Below are 20,599 nucleotides of genomic sequence, written 5' to 3' on the forward strand. Positions count from 1 at the left end.
AAGTTTTGACAATAACTAAGTAAAGCATCATTCATCAGATGGCAGTCTGCCTTTCTCAAGTCAATAGTTCCTGCCAGTGATGACCTCAAATGGCCTTCGACCTGTGGTTAGAACATAGAACAGTACAGCACAGAACAGGCCCTTCGGCCCTCGATGTTGTACCGAGCAATGATCACCCTACTCAAACCCACGTATCCACCCTATACCCGTAACCCAACAACAACCCCCCCCACCCCCCCAACCTTACTTTTTAAGACACTACGGGCAATTTAGCATGGCCAATTCACCTAACCCGCACATCTTTGGACTGTGGGAGGAAACCGGAGCACCCTGGAGGAAACCCACGCACACACGGGGAGGACGTGCAGACTCCGCACAGACAGTGACCCAGCGGGAATCGAACCTGGGACCCTGGAGCTGTGAAGCATTTATGCTAACCACCATGCTACCGTGCTGCCCCTGTTTGTTTGGGGTTGCTCTGAAACTGCACAAAACGAGTGGCAAGGCTTGAATCCAATTCCTGCCTTCTTGGTTGTATTTGGACAGTCATTCTTTTAAAGTCTGGTTCATGCGTTCCACTTGGCCTGATGATTCTGGATAAGGGCAGCGTAGATTCCAATCGATGTTCAGTAACCTGCAAACCTCCTGGCAAACAGCACCTGTAAAGTGGGTTCCATTGTCTGAGTCAATGCTAGCTGGTACTCCCCATCTGGGAATATAGTCTTTGTTTAGGACTTTGGCTGTATGGGTGGCTGTAGCCCTCCTGGCTGGAGCAGCCTCGGCCCATCTAGAGAACCTATCCACTATTACAAGGACATCAGTGTATCTTTGACATGCAGGAAGGGTGATGTAATCGACTTGTATGTTCTGGAATGGTCCTGCAGGGGCAGGAGCTTTTTGCTGAGGCATTGATGTTATAGAATCCTAAGTTGTTCTTTTGACAGGTTGCACAGTGGTTTGTTACCAATTGTGCATGTGTTTGGAATCCTTTGCCACACCAACTTTTCTGGAATCGAGCCATCATCTGTCCTGGGTCTAAATGGCCCCATGAATGGATCTGTTGGGCCAGAAATAGCATCAGTGCCTGTGGTGCAACTGGTTTATCCGTCTGAACTTGTCTCCAAATATCATCATCATACCACTGGATGCCCGAGTCTAACCATGACCATTTCTCTTGTGCAGAGTCATGTTGCATTTCACGTAGATCTTGTAATAAATTGGTCACTCCCAATTTGTAGATGTGTCTTGGTTCTGCTGAAGAATCCCACTGGGAGGCAGCTTCCTTTGCTACTCGGTCTGCAAGGGTGTTTCCTTGTGCTTCTATAGTGTTGTCCTGAGTATGGGCCTTGCACTTTAGAATGGATACTTCCTTTGGCAAAGCTATGGCTTCTAGGAGGTCATCATTTCAGTGGTGGGAGTCTAGAACTCACTGTCTGATAGGGTCATAGAAGCAGAAATCCGGATCACTTTCAAATTAATGTCTTAGATATCCAATTGAAGGGCTGGGACATACAGGACAATCGACTGAGATCTGCAAAATGGGATTAAGCTGAATAGCTCCACTTCAGCCAGCACACACACAATGGGCCAAATGGCCTCTCTCTGTACCAGAGGTTTTTACTCTGATAGTTGGAGTTTGTTTCTGATGATAATAACCTCTAAGGGACTGGAGTTTAACATTCTAGATATTGGTGAAATAAATCAGCTGTTTTAAACACGTTGTAGATTTTTGTCTTTCCCGCCTGAGTGTTTAACATCACCTGGCTGGAGCTCAGAAAGGACAATCTCGCCTCATAGAATCAGAGAATTTACAGTGCAGGGGGAGGCCATTCAGCCTATCGAGTCTGTACCAGCCATGGGAAAGAGCATCCTACTTAAGCCCACACCTCCACCCTATCCCCGTAACTTCACGCAAACCTTTTGGACACGAAGGGCAATTCAGCATGGACAGTCCAACTAACCTGCACATCTTTGGACTGTGGGAGGAAAGCAGAGCACCCGGATGAAACACACGCAGCCATGGGGAGAACTTCCAGACTCCGCACAGACAGGGACCCAAGCCGGGAATTCAACCCGGCTCCCTGGTGCTGTGAGTCAACAGTGATACCCACTGTGCTACCGTGCCGCCCTTGCATCCAAGCTCCTGGATTGTTGGCCTTCTCTCCGGGTAAGATTCTGTTTGTCTCTTGTATTTCACTGTGACAGGGCAGAGACTGATTGAAGGGATTCAAACATGGAAGTTCTGGGAAAAATGGGCAAGGCTTTGGGAGGTGATAGCAAGTTCATATAGTTTGGAGAGGAGAGGGAGGTTGAAGATGGGGCAGTAATTTGTTAGGATAGCAGGGTCAAGGGTTTGTTTTATTGAGGGGGTGATGATGGCAGGTTTGAAGGACAGATGGACTGAAGAGAGAGAAATGTTGACAATATCCGTGGACACAGGGTAGTTGGCTGATCAGTAGCTCAGTGGGAATAGGGTCGATGGAGCAGGAGCTGGGTCTCACGGACAAGATTAGCTCTGAGAGGGCATGAGGGGAGATGGGAGAGAAACTAGAGAAAGTTGTGGGTTCAGGGCTCAGGAAAGGATGAAATTTCGAGACAGTTTGGTCCGGTGGGCTCGTGGAAGGGAGGGAAGCAGCAGAGGCAGCTGATCGGATTTACTCAATCTCAGTCACAAAGAAGCTCCACAAGCTCCTCACACTTCTTGTTGGAGGTGAGGATGGAAGAGACAGGGGAGAGTGAGAGTACTTCAAAAGGAACCAACTTGTGTCAGAGATATTAAAAAGTTTCAACACACTGCGTTTTTAACACAAATCTAATTTATTTTACTTTTAGCTAGAATATTAGCCCCTGTAAATGATCAGGAATTTTTATCAGCAGAAAGAGAACCAAATGAACATGGTTCAGTCCTGAATGTGAGGAACAGCAAAACCCAATCACTGTGGTTACTTGTGGCCTTGTTGGTGTCTCAGCAGGTTGAATGACTTAGTGAATCCTTTCCCACACTTGGAGCAGCTGAATGGCTTCTCCCCAGTGTGAACTCGCTGGTGCTTCTGCAGAGCGGATGACTGAGTGAATCCCTTCCCACACTCCGAGCAGGTGAATGGCCTCTCCCCAGTGTGAATTCGCTGATGTACAGTGAGGTGAGATGATCGCTTAAACCCAGTCCCGCAGTGAGAGCACCTAAACGGTCTCTCGTCAGTGTGAACACGTTGATGTTGCATCAGTTCCCCAGAACTTTTAAAGCACATTCCGCAATCTGGACATTGAAACGGTTTCTCGTCAGTGTGAACACGTTGATGGAACATCAGATATGTAGAACTTTTATAGCACTTCCCGCAGTCTGGACATTGAAACGGTCTCTCATCAGTGTGAATTCGCTGGTGACTCAGCAGGTTGGATGACTGAGTGAATCCCTTCCCACACTTGATGCAGGCGAATGGCCTCTCCACTGTATGAGTTCGCTGATGTACGATGAGCTGAGATGATCGTCTGAACCCAGTCCCGCAGGGAGAGCACCTAAACGGTTTCTCGACAGTGTGAACACGTTGATGGTGCATCAGATTCCTAGAACGTTTATAGCTATTCCCGCAGTCTGGACATTGAAAAGGTCTCTCATCAGTGTGAACTCGCTGGTGTGCAGACAAAGTGGATGACTGAGTGAATCCCTTCCCACACTCGGAGCAGGTAAATGGACGCTCCCCAGTATGAATTCGCTGATGTGCAGTGAGGCTAGATGATTCAGTGAATCCCTTCCCACACTCTGAGCAGGTGAATGGTCTCTCCCCTGTGTGAACACGATGGTGTTTCCGCAGGTCAGACGATTGAGTGAATCTCTTCCCACACTTGGAGCAACTGAATGGTCTCTCCCCGGTGTGAACACGATGGTGATTCCGCAGGGCGGATGAGTCAGTGAAACCCTTCCCACACTCTGAGCACGTGAATGGCCTCTCCCCAGTATGAACTCGCTGGTGTGTCTGCAGGTAGGATGAATTACTGAATCCCTTCCCACACTTGGGGCAGGTGAATGGTCTCTCCCCAGTGTGAATTCGCTGGTGTGTGGACAGATTGGATGACTGAGCGAATCTCTTCCCACATTTGGAGCAGGTGAATGGCCTCTCTCCAGTGTGACTGCGTCGATGAGTTTCCAGCAGGGATGGGAAAGTGAATCCTTTCCCACAGTCCGCACATTTCCACGGTTTTTCCTCAGTGTGACTGCATTTGTGGCCTGTGAGGCCTGATGATTGACTGAATCCTCGTCCACACACACAACACGTGTACGGTTTCTCTCCACTCTGAACGATGCTTTTTCCTTCCATGTTCAAAGTACGATGTTATTCAGGATATGATGAATTGAGGACTCTGTCAGATCCTGATGTGATGCTTGGTTTGAGTTTCCGGTCTTTGAATCCTCCCCTTCAAACACCCTATGAAACTGATGTAAAAACAGAAAATAGGGATTGAGAAAAAACCCACAAAACACAAAGGCAGGTTGTGAAATTGATCTGAATGAATCTGTTCACTTTTGGGACCGGCACTGGGGAAAAAGTGACCATGAAAACAGCTGGATTGTCACAAAAACCCAACTGGCCTCTTTGGGAGGAGAGAGAAAGAGGTGAAGAGGGAATTTGTATATCTGCAAGGCATATTAAGAGAGTAGTTGGCAAAGCAAATTCAATCTTGAGCTTCATGAACAGTAATGTTGATACTGAAACTATGCTTCTGGTGGCACAGTGATTAGCACTGCTGTCTCACAGCGCCAGGGACCCGGGTTCAATTCCGGCCTTGGTGACTGTCTCTGTGGAGTTTGCACTTTCTCTCCGAGTCTGCGTGGGTTTCCACCCGGTGCTCAGGTTTCCTCCAACAGTCCAAAGATGGGAAAATTAGGTGGATTGGCCGTGATAAATTGCCCCTTCGTGTCCAGGGATGTGCAGGTTAGGTGGGGCTATGGGGTTACAGAGACAGGGTAGGGGTGTGGGCCTAGGCAGGGTGCCCTTTCAGAGAATCAGTGCAGACTTGATGGGCTGAATTGCCTCCTTCTGCATTGTAGGAATTTTATGGTTCCAATTTTATTTTATGAGTCTTTATCAAGCTCTGTTTACCACTCTTCAGGAAGAATGTGAAGGTTCTTGGAGAAGGTGCAGAGATTTACCAGAATGGTTCCAGCAAAGGAGGTTGAGGGGAGATTTGTTTCAGGGACACAAGATTATGCCGGATTTCCATCGGGTGGACATAGAAACTCTGTTTCCATTCACTGATCGTACAAGCAGTCGGGACACAGATTTAAAGTTTTGTGTAAAACCTGGATTGAACGATATAAGATCCTGAGGGGTCTTGACAGGGTGGATGTGGAGAGGATGTTTCCTCTTGTGGGAGAATCTGGAACACGGGGTCACTGTTGTAAAGTGAGGTGTCACCCATTTCAGATGGGGATAAGGATTTGTTTTTCTCTTGAGGGTTCCAAGATAGGGGGTGGCATAGTGCATGGCACTGCTGCCTCACAGCACCAGGGATCCAGGTTCAATTTCCACCCTGACTGTGTCGAGTTTGCACTTTCTCCCCGTGTCTGTGTGCATTTCCTCCGGGTGCTCCGGCTTCCCCCCACGTGCTTGTTAGGTGAATTGGACATTCTGAATTCTCGCTCTGTGTACCCGAACAGGCGCCGGAGTGTGACGACTTGGGGATTTTCACAGTAACCTCATTGCAGTGTTAATGTAAGCCTACTTGTGGCACTAATAAACATTATTATTATCTGGAGCAATCCAGTCAGAGTCATTCTCCTGCTCTGTCTCTGTATCCTCACAGCTTTATTTCTCTCAGGTTTCTATCCAATTTAAAAAAAAATCATTTATTGTGTCTATTTCCAAACTCCGTCATTGGCAGCAAGTTTCAGATCATTGCCACTGTCTGTGTAAAAACATTCTTCCTCATACCTCCTGGACCATTTACATGCATAGATATGGAGCAATGTAGAAAATAGGACCAGGAGGAGACCATTTGGCCCTTCGAGCCTGCTCCACCATTCATTACGATCAGAGTTGATTAGGCTCAATAGCCTAATCCCGCTTTCCTCCCATATCCTTTGATCCCCTTCACCCTGAGTGTTGTATCTAACTGCTTCTTGAATGTTTTGGCCTTAATTAGTTCCTGTGGTGACGAATTCCACAGGCTCACCACTCTGGGTGAAGAAATGTCTCCTCATCTCTGTCCTAAATGGTCTACCCCATATCCTCAGACTGTGACCCCTATTTCTGGACACACCCACTATCGGGCACAGCCTTCCTGAATCTCCTCCGTCTCGCCCTGTTTTTGTTAGAGATTTTTTTTGTAATTAAGGGGCAATTTTAGCGTGGCCAATTTACCTACCCTGCACATCTTTGGATTTGTGGGGGTGATACCCACGCAAACATGGGGAGAATGTGCAAACTCTGCACAGTGACCCAGAGCCGGGATCGAACCTGGGACCATGGCGCCGTGAGGCTGCAGGGCTAACTCAGTGCGCTGTTAAGTAATGGGTTAAGAGACATTGTAATTAGTTGTCTCATTTATGTTAAGTGTTCAATGATTGTCTCATTTATGTTAAGTGTTCAATGATTGTCTCATTTATGTTAAGTGTTCAATGATTGTCTCATTTATGTTAAGTGTTCAATGATTGACACTGATATGTAAAGGGGCTTCAGGTGGACTCTGGATCTGGTGATCTCCAGAGTTCTGTGCAGAGTGAGTTTGAACCATTAAAGGTGTGTTGGTGAAAAAGGAGCTGAACTCTTGCCTCTTCATACCACAGCATCTAATATATCTAACAATTGGTAGCAGAGGATGGCTGCTGTGTAAATGTGAAGGCTTGAAAGATACAATTTTTCCAGATCAAACCAAGGAGTGAAAGAAAAAAAAGGGATATATGGCTGAACCCAGGGCGAAGATGGCTGGTTATGATTATCCTCCCTTATTTTCTGAAAGGGAATCATACGACCAATAGAGAAGTGCAGTAGTTATGTGGACTGAGGTGACTGCTTTAAGAAAGAGAAAACAAGGTATGGCATTGGCTCTTTCTTTACCAGTAAAATCCGAAACAAAGTGCTTTCTGAGCTGGAGTTGGAAGAGTTAGACTCAGAAGAAGGTCTGCCGACTTTATTACATTAAATGGACAAGATTTATAAGAAAGATGACTTGTTACGTGCATAGGAAGCATGGTCGGATTTTGATAAATTCCGGAAAACTGAGGATTTATCTGTGGAAGACTATATAATGGAATTAGGCAGACTATATAAAAGGCTGCAGAAACACATGCTGGAATTTCCACAGTCTGTATTGGCCTTTAAATTACTTGACTGTGCTAGAGTGAGCAACATGGATAGGCTCCTGGTTTTGACAGGGGTTCAGTTTACGGATAACGATACCTTATTCGAACAGATGACAACAGCGTTTTTAAAAATTTTGGGAAAACATTCGATTCCAATGGCTCTGATGACCCAAAAAGGTCAGCCTGCTATAAGGCAGAATATGGAAGATACACTAGAACATAGAACATAGAACAGTACAGCACAGAACAGGCCCTTCGGCCCTCAATGTTGTGCCGAGCCATGATCACCCTACTCAAACCCACGTATCCACCCTATACCCGTAACCCAACAACCCCCCCCTTAACCTTACTTTTATTAGGACACTACGGGCAATTTAGTATGGCCAATCCACCTAACCCGCACATCTTTGGACTGTGGGAGGAAACCGGAGCACCCGGAGGAAACCCACGCACACAGGGGGAGGACGTGCAGACTCCACACAGACAGTGACCCAGCCGGGAATCGAACCTGGGACCCTGGAGCTGTGAAGCATTTATGCTAACCACCATGCTACCCTGCTGCCCCACTACTAACAGGGTGGCGAAATCGTATAGCTACGAACAGGCCTCAAAACTATAAAAGAAGACCGAGACAAGGAAATTATGAAGACAGAAACCCAGTTAGAATCTACAATAGGAGGATGAACCTCAGAAATGCACGAGGCATGATAAATCGATGTTTTCGATGTGACTCTCAATACCATTATGCTTTCAACTGTCCAACTCGTTATGATAGAGTATTTGAAGCGGCACATGACATGGAAGAGTCAGAAGAAGAAAAAGATAGTGACCAGGAAGAAGGCATTGTCCTATTAACAAGCTGTTTTACGCCGGTAATGAGGGTGTCGGTTGCAGAATCCTTTAACTGTGCTGTATTGGACAGTGGCTGCACATCTACTGTGTGTGGGATTGACTGGTTAAAATGTTATCTGGACTCCTTGGATGCTGAAAATCGTAACAAGGTTAAGGAATTTAAAAGTTCCACAAGTTTCAGGTTTGGGGATAATACTCTGAAGTCACTGAAAAGAGTGGTGATCCCTTGCAATATTGCTGGAGTGAACCATTTCATTTGCACGGATGTTGTATCAAGTGAGATACCTTTGCTTCTGAGCAGACCGTCGATGAAGAAAGCACACATGAAGCTGGATATGGAACATGATAAGGCAACAGTTTTTGGAAAGACGGTGGACTTACAATTTACACAGTCAGGACACTATTGTATTCCATTACTGGCAAATAATATTTCAAGTAGAGTGGTTAAGGATGTGTTAATGTCAGTTGATAATGGGACTTTAGCTGATAAAAAGCTTGTTGTAGTAAAACTGCATAGGCAATTTGCACATCCGTCTCCTCGGAGGCTGAAAAATTTATTAAAGGACGCAGGGGTAAGGGATGATGACTATTCTAAGCTGATAGAACAGGTTAGTGATCGCTGTGAAGTTTGCAGGAAGTACAGAAGGATACCAGCGCGACCGATAGTAACCCTACCTTTGGCCAGGGATTTTAATGACATTGTGGCCATGGACCTTAAGATCTGGGATAAAGCAAATAATATATTTATTTTGCATTTTGTAGATTTAGCTACCAGATTTCGTCAATCAACGATTGTACAAAGTAAAGAAAAGAGAGTAATTCTTGATAAAATTGTGGAAAAATGGATTGGGACAGGAATGGTCCATCAGCAAAATTCTTTACGGACAATGGGGGAGAATTTGCTAATGATAAGTTTAGGGATATGTGTGAAAACATGAATATCAGAGTTATGAACACGGCTGCAGAAAGTCCATTCAGTAATGGTGTCTGCGAAAGAAATCATGCTGTTATCGATGGCATGCTTCGGAAAATTTTGGGAGATCGACCAAACTGCACGCTAAACTCAGCTTTAGCATGGGCGGTACATGCAAAGAATTCATTGCAGATGGTTGGGGGCTATAGTCCTCATCAATTAGTGTTTGGTAGAAATCCTAAAATTCCCTCTATTTTGGATGACCAGCCTCCAGCTTGGGAAGGGACTACAATTAGCTCAGGTTTTGCTGAACATTTAAACGTGTTACATAGCAGTAGAAAAGCTTTTTTGGAAGCAGAAGTCTCTGAAAGAATTCACAGAGCTTTAAGACACAATGTACGGCCATCAGATGCCGTTTTTCAGCAAGGAGACATGGTATGCTATAAGAGAGCCAATTCTAATGAATGGAAAGGCCCAGGGAAGATCATAGGCATAGATGGCAAAACAGTTATTTTGCAACATGTAATCAAATTGTTAGGGTACATTCATCAAGGATAATGGGTACCGATTACAAATTTTCAAATTTAGAGAGAGCAGACGGACATGACGAGGAACCAGAGTCATCTGGTACGCATGTGTTACAGAACTATGAGGACCAATTGGGCAGCAAAAGGACTCATTACCTTACATGACAGTGTTTGACTAGGGCAGCACGGTGGCACAGTGGTTAGCACTGTTGCCTCACAGCACCGAGGTCCCAGGTTCGATCCCAGCTCTGGATCACTGTTCATGTGGAGTTTGCACATTCTCCCCGTGTTTGAGTGGGTTTCACTCCCACAACTCAAAGATGTGCAGGTTAGGTGGATTAGCCAGGCTCAATTGTCCCTTAATTGGAAAAAAATGGACACTCCAAATTTATTTTTAAAAAAGACAGTGAATGACTGTCAGCCAAACAACCTTTATCCCATTTTCAATATTTTTATATCCACTGAAGAGAAATATTCAAAAATCTTCTTTACTGTCCCAATGATTTTCCAGTCACCCAGGTATGAATCTCACCAAGGCAGAAGGTAAAATTTGAATTCATTGAAAGTTTACTGATGACCATGAAACCATTGTCGATTGTTGCAAAGACCCATCTGGTTCACTCCTGTCCTTCAGTGAAGGAAATCTTCTATCCTTACCTGGTCTGGCCTACATGAGACTCCAGATCCACAGTCAGCTGGTTGACCCTTAAAATACTCTCTGAGATGCACTCAGTTCAGGGGCAATTAGGGATGGGCAGTGAATGCTGGCCCAGCCAACGACACCCACATCCCGGGAATGCATGGAAAAGAAAATCTGCCATCCTTACCTGGTCTGGCCGACACGATTCCAAACCACAGCAATGTGGTTGACTCTTTAAATGCCCTCCGAGATGGCCGAGCCAGCCACTCGGTTTGAGGGAAATTAGGGATGGGCATTAAATGTTGGCCCAGCCAGTGACTCCCACAAATGAATAAAATAAAATCCTGGAGACTCCAGCCAGTCAATCCGGGAGAGTTGGTATCCGGTCCAGGCTGGCAGCGCATGCGCCCTGTGTCACCTTGTCCTCTGTAAAGATGGCGGCCGGTAACCCGGGCCTGTCACCGCTCAGCTCTCACTCTGTTTGGTGCTGTTTAAGACGGGACCGTTAACATTTTCCTCGGGAGTTGAAGCCCCCACGGGGTATTTATGAAGCCTCGCGGCTCACTCCGCAGCTTCTATTGCTCCCCGGCCCCCCACCGGCTCCAATCCTGAAAGTCGCCCCATTGTTTCTTTCCCGCTCCTCGCACCATCAGCGACAACCTGAACCGCGCATGCGCCAATCACACCCTGAACCGTCACAATGGCCGGGGAGTGATTGGCGATGGCTCCGGGCCAATATGAACAGAGGGGGCGGGTCTGGAAGACCGGACACGAGCGGCTGGCCCTCCAGGCAATGGGAGTGAATTGGGCTGGATTGTGAGTGAAGCATGTGCAGTGCGGGTGATGGGCAGACGTGTCCACAGTGGGTAAGGGGGGGGGGGGGGGAGATGGCGGGGCAGAGAGTCCGGCGGGTGGACAGAGAGGCTCCAGAAACTCCGGGAATAAACTAAACGGGTCCCCCTCCCCCCGTTTACACCGAGCAGGGCCACAGCCCCCAGATCAATGAAGAGCTGCTTTGTATCAGGTTGGCCATTGGTTCCAGAGGTTGTTCCCTTGTCTCCAGCGTCGCTTCTTTATCAGTGAATCATTGAATGGTCACAATACAGACTGAGGCCATTCAGCCCGTCCTGTCTCTGCTGGCTCTCTGTGCCAGAGCAAATCAGCTCCTCCCACTCCCTTGTCCTTTCACCAACAAGACCAGCAGCAAATATTCCCCATCCCCAGTTACCTGTGGAGAAGATGATGTTTTCATAGAATTTTCATAGAATTTACAGTGCAGAAGGAGGCCATTCAGCCCATCAAGTCTGCACCGGCTCTTGGAAAGAGCACCCTACCCAAGATCAACACCTCTACCCTATCCCCATAACCCAGTAACCCCACCCAACACTAAGGGCAATTTTGGACACTAAGGACAATTTATCATGACCAATCCACCTTACCTGCACATCTTTGGACTGTGGGAGGAAACCGGAGCACCCGGAGGAAACCCACGCACACACGGGGAGGATGTGCAGACTCCGCACAGACAGTGATCCAAGCCGGAATCGAACCTGGGACCCTGGAGCTGTGAAGCAATTATGCTAACCACCATGCTGCCCGATGTTTGACCTTCTTGAACCGCTGCTGTCTGTGTGGTGAAGGGACTCACACAATGCTGGAGTTACAGGTTATTCACCCAGTGATGATGAATGAACAATGATACATGTCCAAATCAATAACACTGTATTTATGTAGCGCCCTTCAACTAATGGACCATTCTGAGGTGCTCCATAGGTGGGTTAAAAAGCAATATTTGACACAGAGTCATGTCAGGAGATAAGAGGGCAGGGCAGATGGTCAGAGTTGGATTTAACGAGTATCTTAAAGGAGGACAGGAAGATAGAGAAGTCAAGAGGCTTGGGGAGGAAATTCCAGAGTTTGTGACCTTAGCTCGAGGCATGGATACCAAACATGGAGTGAATAAAACTAGGAATGGTCAGGAAGCTGGAATGAGAGGAGTGCAGAGACCTTGGAGGTTGTGAGGCTGGAGCAGATTGCAGAGACTGGGAGATAAGAGCGTGGAGGAGATTACAGAGAGAGAGAGACCAGAGCATGGGGGAAGATTATAGAGAGATAGAGAATGGCATGGAGGAGATTATAGAGAGATAGAGAATGGCATGGAGGAGATTATAGAGAGTGGAAGGGGGTGAGGGGGGGACATGAGCATGGAGAATTTTTTAATGTATCTGCTTCTTAACTGGGAGCCTTTGTAGGTCTGTGAGCATGAATCAAACTTGGTGTGATTAAGCAATAAAGATCTCGGGTTCATAGGGAGGTTTAATGTGGGGGACCAGCTGGGACTGCAATAGAACTGTTAAATCTACAGAGAACAAAGGAATGGGTGAAAATTTCATCATCATCCAAATGCTGACGGATTTTGAACATGGAAGGGAAACAACACCGTTCACAGTGGAAACTGTGCTCAGGTTCTGTGTGGCTGAGATTTCAGCCGATCAGCTGTCCTGTTGAGACAAACGCAGTTACAGCAGAGAGAGAACGTAGAAACGTGCGGACTGTGGGAAGGGATACAATTACCCATTGAAGTGGAAATTCACAGTGACACTCACACAGGGGAGAGATCGCTCACTTGCTCTGAATGTGGGAAGGGATTAGCTCACTCAGCCAACCCGCTGAGACACCAGCGAGTTCTCACTCACAAGATACCTTTTAAATACCCAGACTGCGGGAAACACTGTCGAGGTTCTGGGGAACTGATGTCCCATCAACGTGTTCACACTGACATGACACCATTCAGGTGCTCTGACTGTGGAACTGGGTTCAGGCGATCATCTGATCTGACTGTACATCATTGCAGTCACTCCAGAGAGAGGCCGTTCGCCTGCTCTGAGTGTGGGAAAGGATTCATTACCTCATCCTACCTGCTGACACACCAGTACATTCACACTGGGGAGAGGCCGTTCACCTACTCTGAGTGTGGGAAGAGATTCACTCAGAGATGTAGTCTTCTGGAACACCAGCGAACTCACACTGGGGAGAGGCTGTTCCCCTGCAGTGAGTGTGGGAAGCGATTCAGTGCCTCATCACAACTGCAGACCCACCAGCGCACTCACACTGGGGAGAGGCCACATTCTGCTGCTCCTGGTGTGGGAAAAGATTCACTTGTTCATCCCACCAGCGAATTCACACTGGGGAGAGGGTGTTCACCTGCCCCGAGTGTGGGAAGCGATTCGCTCATTCATCCAACCTGCTGAGACACCAGCGAGTTCACAGTGAGGACAGACCTTTTAAATGTCCAGACTGTGGGAAGTGCTATATAAGTTCTGAGGAACTGATGTCCCATCAACATGTTCACACCGATGAGAGACCGTTTAGGTGCTCTGATTGTAGGACTGGGTTCAGGCGGTCATCTGATCTCACTGTACATCAGCGTATTTACACTGGGGAGAGACCATTCACCTGCCCTGTGTGTGGTAAAGGATTCACTACCTCATCCTACCTGCTGACACACCAGCGACTTCACACTGGGGAGAGGCCGTTCAGCTGCTCTCAGTGTGGGAAGGGATTCACTCAGTTATCCAACCTGCTGACACACCAGCGCACTCACAACGGGGAGGGGCTGTCTGATGCCCTGTGTGAGTAGAGAGTATATCAGACATACACCCTTCTGAGACACCAGTGAGTTCATACTGAGGAAAGGCTGAATACCTGCTCTGTGTGTGGAGGGATTCACTTAATCACACAGTCTGCTGTTGGACAGTCATTCACTTTCTCCACGTGTGGAAATGTTTCAACTGACCTGATTCAATCATCAACTTGTTCATACTGAGGAAAGGCTGGGCAGTGATATGACGTGAGATTGGATTCATTAATCATCCAATCTGTGGATACACCAGCAAGTTCCCACTTGGCTGAGACTGTTCACCTGCTCCGTGTGTGGGAAGGGATTCACTCAGTCGTTTAAACTTCTGACGAGTCAGTGAGTTCACACTGCACAGAGGCCGTGTGTGTGTGTGTGTGTGTGTGTGTGTGTGTGTAAAAGGATTTGATCATCATCACAACTGTAAACTTGTCAATTACAAAGTGGAGAGAGGATATTCACCTGCTTCCTGTCTGCAAACACATGAATGGATATCGGATTGATCAGAGATCCTGGAATTCATTTCAAATTGTTGCAGACTTGCTCTCTGAAGGCCAAATATACTTTTCTGTTGCTTCACACCTCCACTCTATCCCAGTAACCCCACCTAACCTTTTTGGACACTCAGGGCAATTTATCATGGCCAATCCACCTGAGCTGCACATCTTTGGGCTGTGGGAGGAAACTGGAGCACCCGGAGGAAACCCACACAGACACAGGGAGAAAGTGCAGACTCCGCACAGACAGTGACCCAAGCCGGGAATTGAACCTGGGACCCCGGAGCTGTCAAGCAACAGTGCTAACCACCGTGCTACCGGAGACCAGGAAGAAGTGATGATGAAAGTTACTGGATTATTGTGAAAACTCAACTGATTCGCTAATATCCACCAGGGAGGGAACCTTCCACTTGGTCTGGACCTACACAGGACTCTGGCCTCTCAGAAAGGAGAGAGATAGAGGTGGCAAGTAAAGGAAAAGGATTTTGTATATCTGCAAGACATATTGAGAGATTAGTTAGTAAAGCCAATGGGGTGTTGAGCTTCATAAGCAGGAATTCTGATACAAAAACCGGGAAGTTATGCTGAATCTTTATAAAGCTCTGGTTAGGTCACATCTCCAGTATTGTGTCCAGATTTGGTCACCAGACTTTAGGAAAGATGTGAAGATTCTTGAGAAGTTACAGATTTACCAGAATAGTTGGAGCAAAAGAAGCTGAGGGGAGATTTCATTCAGGTTCTCAAGATTCTGACGGGTTTGGATCTGGGACAGAGATTTACACATTTTTGGATAAGAGATAGACGGGGATGTGAGGGAGAATATTTTTACACAGTGAGTGATAATGACCCAAAACCTGCTGCCCACGAGGGGGTGGAAATAGACACGATGAATGATTTTGAACAACATTGGAGAGACACTGGAGGGAAATAAACCTGCAAGGACATGGGATAGAGCAGGAGAATGGGACTGACTGGATTGCTGTGGAGAGCTGGCACGGACTCAATGGGTGGAATGGCCTCCTCTGTGCCATTGTGACTCTATGGCTCTTTCCAAGAAATCCTTAAATCCTTACAGTGCAGAAAGAGCCCATTCGGTCCATCGAGTCTGTACTGTCCCTCTGAAAGAACACCCTACCGAGGCTTAATCTCCCACCCTATTCCCAAAACACTACCTTTGTACACAAAGGGACAATTTAGCATGGCCAATCCACCTAACCTGCACATGTTTGTGGGAGGCAAATGGAGCACCCGGAGGAAACCCACGCAGACTGGGGAGAATGTGCACAGTCCACACAGTCTTTCCTTTGTTGCACCTTGTAATTTAACCCGGGGGGCGGGTTCAGATATCACTCAGGTAAATCTGTGCTACACTCCCTCCGAAGCCATTCTATCCTTCCTCAGGTTTGTTGCCCAGAACTGAACATAGTTCTCCAGGTTTGGTCTAACCAGGGTTTGTGAATCTCGGGGCTATTCCAGTCTCACTGAGACCTGAAATCTTCCCTCACAGACAGAACAGACAAACCTTTTACCTTCCACACCCAGATGCTGCTGATATTCAGGTTCTGATGAATCGAGTGACTCTGTTAGAACGTGATGTGATGTCTGGTTTGAGTTTCCAGTCTGCTAAACCTCCTCTTCCAGTATCCTGTAAATGAACAGAAACCTCACTGTCAGTTGTCATCGTTCTCAAGCTGGCACCGTTAACTTCTCCGAACAAATGATTCACAGGAATATCCGAGCAGATTTACGAGAGATAGCTCAACAAGCATCTTGCTGAACTAATTTTATTGTTCACACAAAGTGGCACATAGTTCTAACTTATTGAACACATGCACAGTCATTGTTTAAAGTTTCAATCTGGTATATATAAACACACACTTTCACCTACTCTTTGCAGGCACTGCTTATCTTGTTATTGTCCACTGTCCCTATCTGTTACTGAGACAGCCGTTACCTCCTGTTCCTTGTTATTGTCCACTGTCCCTATCTGTTACTGAGACAGCCGTTACCTCCTGTTCCTTGTTATTGTCCACTGTCCCTATCTGTTACTGAGACAGCCGTTACCTCCTGTTCCTTGTTATTGAAGTTCGCTGTCCTTGTGAGAACACAGCTGCAAATTCTGCTGACTTGTGCTTAAAGTTTTACAAAGGTCAATTTGAATTTTTGTAACAATCTGTAACCCGTTTTCTGGTGTTTTATTCAGACTGAAACCTCATTCTTAAATCATATCATAACCTTAACATGTACTATTTATTTCCCCTTCACACAGTCCAGGGTAGAAACCCACAGCATTCTCTCTGCCTGCTCCAGGATGACCCCTCCTGCTCCCTGCTCCAGGATGACCACTCCTGCTCCCTGCTCCAGGATGGCCGCTCCTGCTCCCTGCTCCAGGATGACCGCTCCTGCTCCCTGGTCCAGAATGACCCCTCCTGATGCCTGGTCCAGGATGGCCCCTCCTGCTCCCTGGTCATGGATAACCACTCCTGCTCCCTGGTCCAGGATGACCCCTCCTGCTCCCTGCTCCAGGAAGACACCTCCTGCTCCCTGGTCATGGATAACCACTCCTGCTCCCTGGTCCAGGATGACCCCTCCTGCTCCCTGCTCCAGGAAGACACCTCCTGCTCCCTGCTCCAGGATGACCCCTCCTGCTCCCTGGTCCAGGATAACCACTCCTGCTCCCTGGTCCAGGATGACCCCTCCTGCTCCCTGCTCCAGGATGACCCCTCCTGCTCCCTGGTCCAGGATGACCGCTCCTGCTCCCTACTCCAGGATGACCCCTCCTGCTCCTGCTCCAGGATGACCCCTCCTGCTCCCTGCTCCAGGATGACCCCTCCTGCTCCCTGCTCCAGGATGACCCCTCCTGCTCAATTGGTCCAGGATGGCCGCTCCTGCTCCCTGCTCCAGGATGACCCCTCCTGCTCCCTACTCCAGGATGACCCCTCCTGCTCCCTGGTCCAGGATGGCCGCTCCTGCTCCCTGGTCCAGGATGACCCCTCCTGCTCCCTGGTCCAGGATGACCCCTCCTGCTCCCTGGTCCAGGATGACCCCTCCTGCTCCCTGCTCCAGGATGACCGCTCCTGCTCCCTGCTCCAGGATGACCCCTCCTGCTCCCTGCTCCAGGATGACCCCTCCTGCTCCAGGATGACCCCTCCTGCTCCCTGCTCCAGGATGACCCCTCCTGCTCCCTGCTCCAGGATGACCCCCCCTGCTCCAGGATGACCCCTCCTGCTCCCTGCTCCAGGATGACCCCTCCTGCTGCCTGGTCCAGGATGACCGCCCCTGCTCCCTGCTCCAGGATGACCCCTCCTGCTCCAGGATGACCCCTCCTGCTCCCGAGTCCAGGATGACCCCTCCTGCTGCCTGCTCCACGATGACCCCTCCTGCTCCCTGCTCCAGGATGACCCCTCCTGCTCCCTGCTCCAGGATGACCCCTCCTGCTCCCTGGTCCAGGATAACCACTCCTGCTCCCTGGTCCAGGATGACCCCGCCTGCTCCCTGGTCCAGGATGACCCCTCCTGCTCCCTGGTCCAGGATGACCGCTCCTGCTCCCTACTCCAGGATGACCCCTCCTGCTCCTGCTCCAGGATGACCCCTCCTGCTCCCTGCTCCAGGATGACCCCTCCTGCTCCCTGCTCCAGGATGACCCCTCCTGCTCAATTGGTCCAGGATGGCCGCTCCTGCTCCCTGCTCCAGGATGACCCCTCCTGCTCCCTACTCCAGGATGACCCCTCCTGCTCCCCGGTCCAGGATGGCCGCTCCTGCTCCCTGGTCCAGGATGGCCGCTCCTACTCCCTGGTCCAGGATGACCCCTCCTGCTCCCTGGTCCAGGATGACCCCTCATGCTCCCTGGTCCAGGATGACCCCTCCTGCTCCCTGGTCCAGGATGACCCCTCCTGCTCCCTGCTCCAGGATGACCGCTCCTGCTCCCTGCTCCAGGATGACCCCTCCTGCTCCCTGCTCCAGGATGACCCCTCCTGCTCCCTGCTCCAGGATGACCCCTCCTGCTCCCTGCTCCAGGATGACCCCTCCTGCTCCAGGATGACCCCTCCTGCTCCCTGCTCCAGGATGACCCCTCCTGCTGCCTGGTCCAGGATGACCGCTCCTGCTCCCTGCTCCAGGATGACCCCTCCTGCTCCCTGCTCCAGGATGACCACTCCTGCTCCCAGCTCCAGGATGACCCCTCCTGCTCCCAGCTCCAGGATGACCTCCCCTGCTCCCAGCTCCAGGATGACCCCTCCTGCTGCCTGTTCCAGGATGACCACTCCTGCTCCCAGCTCCAGGATGATCGCTCCTGCTCCCTGGTCCAGGATGACCCCTCCTGCTCCTAGCTCCAGGATGACCTCCCCTGCTCCCTGGTCCAGGATGACCCCTCCTGCTCCTAGCTCCAGGATGACCTCCCCTGCTCCCTGGTCCAGGATGACCTCCCCTGCTCCCTGGTCCAGGATGACCTCCCCTGCTCCCTGGTCCAGGATGACCCCTCCTGCTCCCTGCTCCAGGATGACACCTCCTGCTCCCTGCTCCAGGATGACCCCTCCTGCTCCCTAGTCTAGGATGACCCCTCCTGCTCCCTGCTCCAGGATGACCCCTCCTGCTCCCTGCTCCAGGATGACACCGCCTGCTGCACATTGACCCTTTTGTCATCAGCAGTCGCTCGATTCGAGGATGGCGTCTACTCAGGGTCATGTTTTTCTGCCCCGGGTCTTCATGTGACTGAACAGAGCTGCAGATGTTTGGACACATGGGGCAGGACATCCCATGAGGCAGTGGGATCCAGAGAGCAGAATTTGCTTCATTATCTTTCCTTATCTGCCATTGTTCTGCTTCATCAATCAGGGACCTGGGTCTCTACAAACCAGGGTCATGTGTGTCAAATTACCCAGGTCAAAGGGTAATGCAGTTTGATGGTCATAAAGAACAAAGAAAAGTACAGCACAGGAACAGGCCCTCCAAACATGCCACCCATCTGATCTAAAAACCCCTCCCCTTCTGGTGACCACATTCCTCTATTCCCGTCTTATTCATATTATTGTCAAGACGCCCCATAAAACTCACTATCGTCCCTGCTTCCACTACCTCCCCCGACAACGAGTTCCAGGCTTTCACCACCCTCTGTGTAGAATAACGTACCTCATACATCTCCTTTAAAACTTGCCCCTCGCACCTAAAACCTATGCCCCCTAGAAATTGTCTCTTCCACCCTGGGAAAAAGTTTCTGACTATCCACTCTGTCTATACCCCTCATAATCTTGTAGATTTCAATAAGGCCGTTCCTCAAGCTCCGTTGTTCCAGTGAGAACAAACCTGATTTCTCCAATCTCTTCTCATAGCTAATACCCTCCAGAACAGGCAACATCTGGTAAATCTTTTCTGTATCTTCTCCAAAGTCTCCACATCCCTCTGGTAGTCTGGCGACCAGAATTGAACCCTATATTCCAATTGCGGCTAAACTAAGTTTCTATAAAGTTGCAACATGGCAATTTTTTAACTCAATACCCTGGCCGATGAAGGCATGCATGTCGTATGTCTTCTTGAGGACCTTCTCCACCTGTACTCCCACGTTCAGTGACCTGTGCACCTGTACACCCAGATCCCTCTGCCTATCAATACTCTTTTTAAAAAAAAACATTTCATGATGGCATTTATGATTTTATAACAAACGACACAAACACAAATGTAAACACAATTCAGTGAGTAACACATCCCTCCTTCTCCCACAGCTCCTGCCTACTCTAGACACAAAATAGCCTGACTCCCCTCCTATCCCCCTCACCTTATCGAACCCACTGACAGTTTAGGTTTCTCCGAAGAAGTCAATAAACGGCTGCCACCTCCGAACAAACCCGAACATTGACCCTCTTGGGGCGAACATCATTTTCTCAAGACTGAGAAACCCAGCTTTGTCGCTAACCCATACCTTTGATTTTGGGGTCTTCGAATCCCTCCATGCTAACAATATCTGTCTCCGGTTTACCAAGGAGGCAAAAGCCAAAACGTCAGCCTCTCTTGACCCCTGGACTCCCGGGTCTTCCGACACTCCGTAAATTGCCACCTCTGGACCCAGCGCCACCCTCGTCTTTAGCACCCTGGACATGACATCTGCTAATCCCTGCCAGTATCCCCTAACCGGAGTTGGCGTGAACATGGAATGCGGGCCCTTCCGTGCACCTCACACACCTGTCCTCCACCCCAAAAAACATGCTCATCCGGGCCACTGAAATGAAAAATGAAGTACT

General features: G+C 48.9%; 1 pseudogene; it reads right to left on the reverse strand.

Moving 5' to 3' along the window:
• LOC119961095 overlaps nt 1-20,599 on the reverse strand; it is a 35,810-nt pseudogene that overhangs the window by 1,160 nt on the left and 14,051 nt on the right.

The sequence above is a fragment of the Scyliorhinus canicula genome, unplaced genomic scaffold (assembly GCF_902713615.1).
Source record: "Scyliorhinus canicula unplaced genomic scaffold, sScyCan1.1, whole genome shotgun sequence".
Lineage (NCBI taxonomy): Eukaryota > Metazoa > Chordata > Chondrichthyes > Carcharhiniformes > Scyliorhinidae > Scyliorhinus > Scyliorhinus canicula.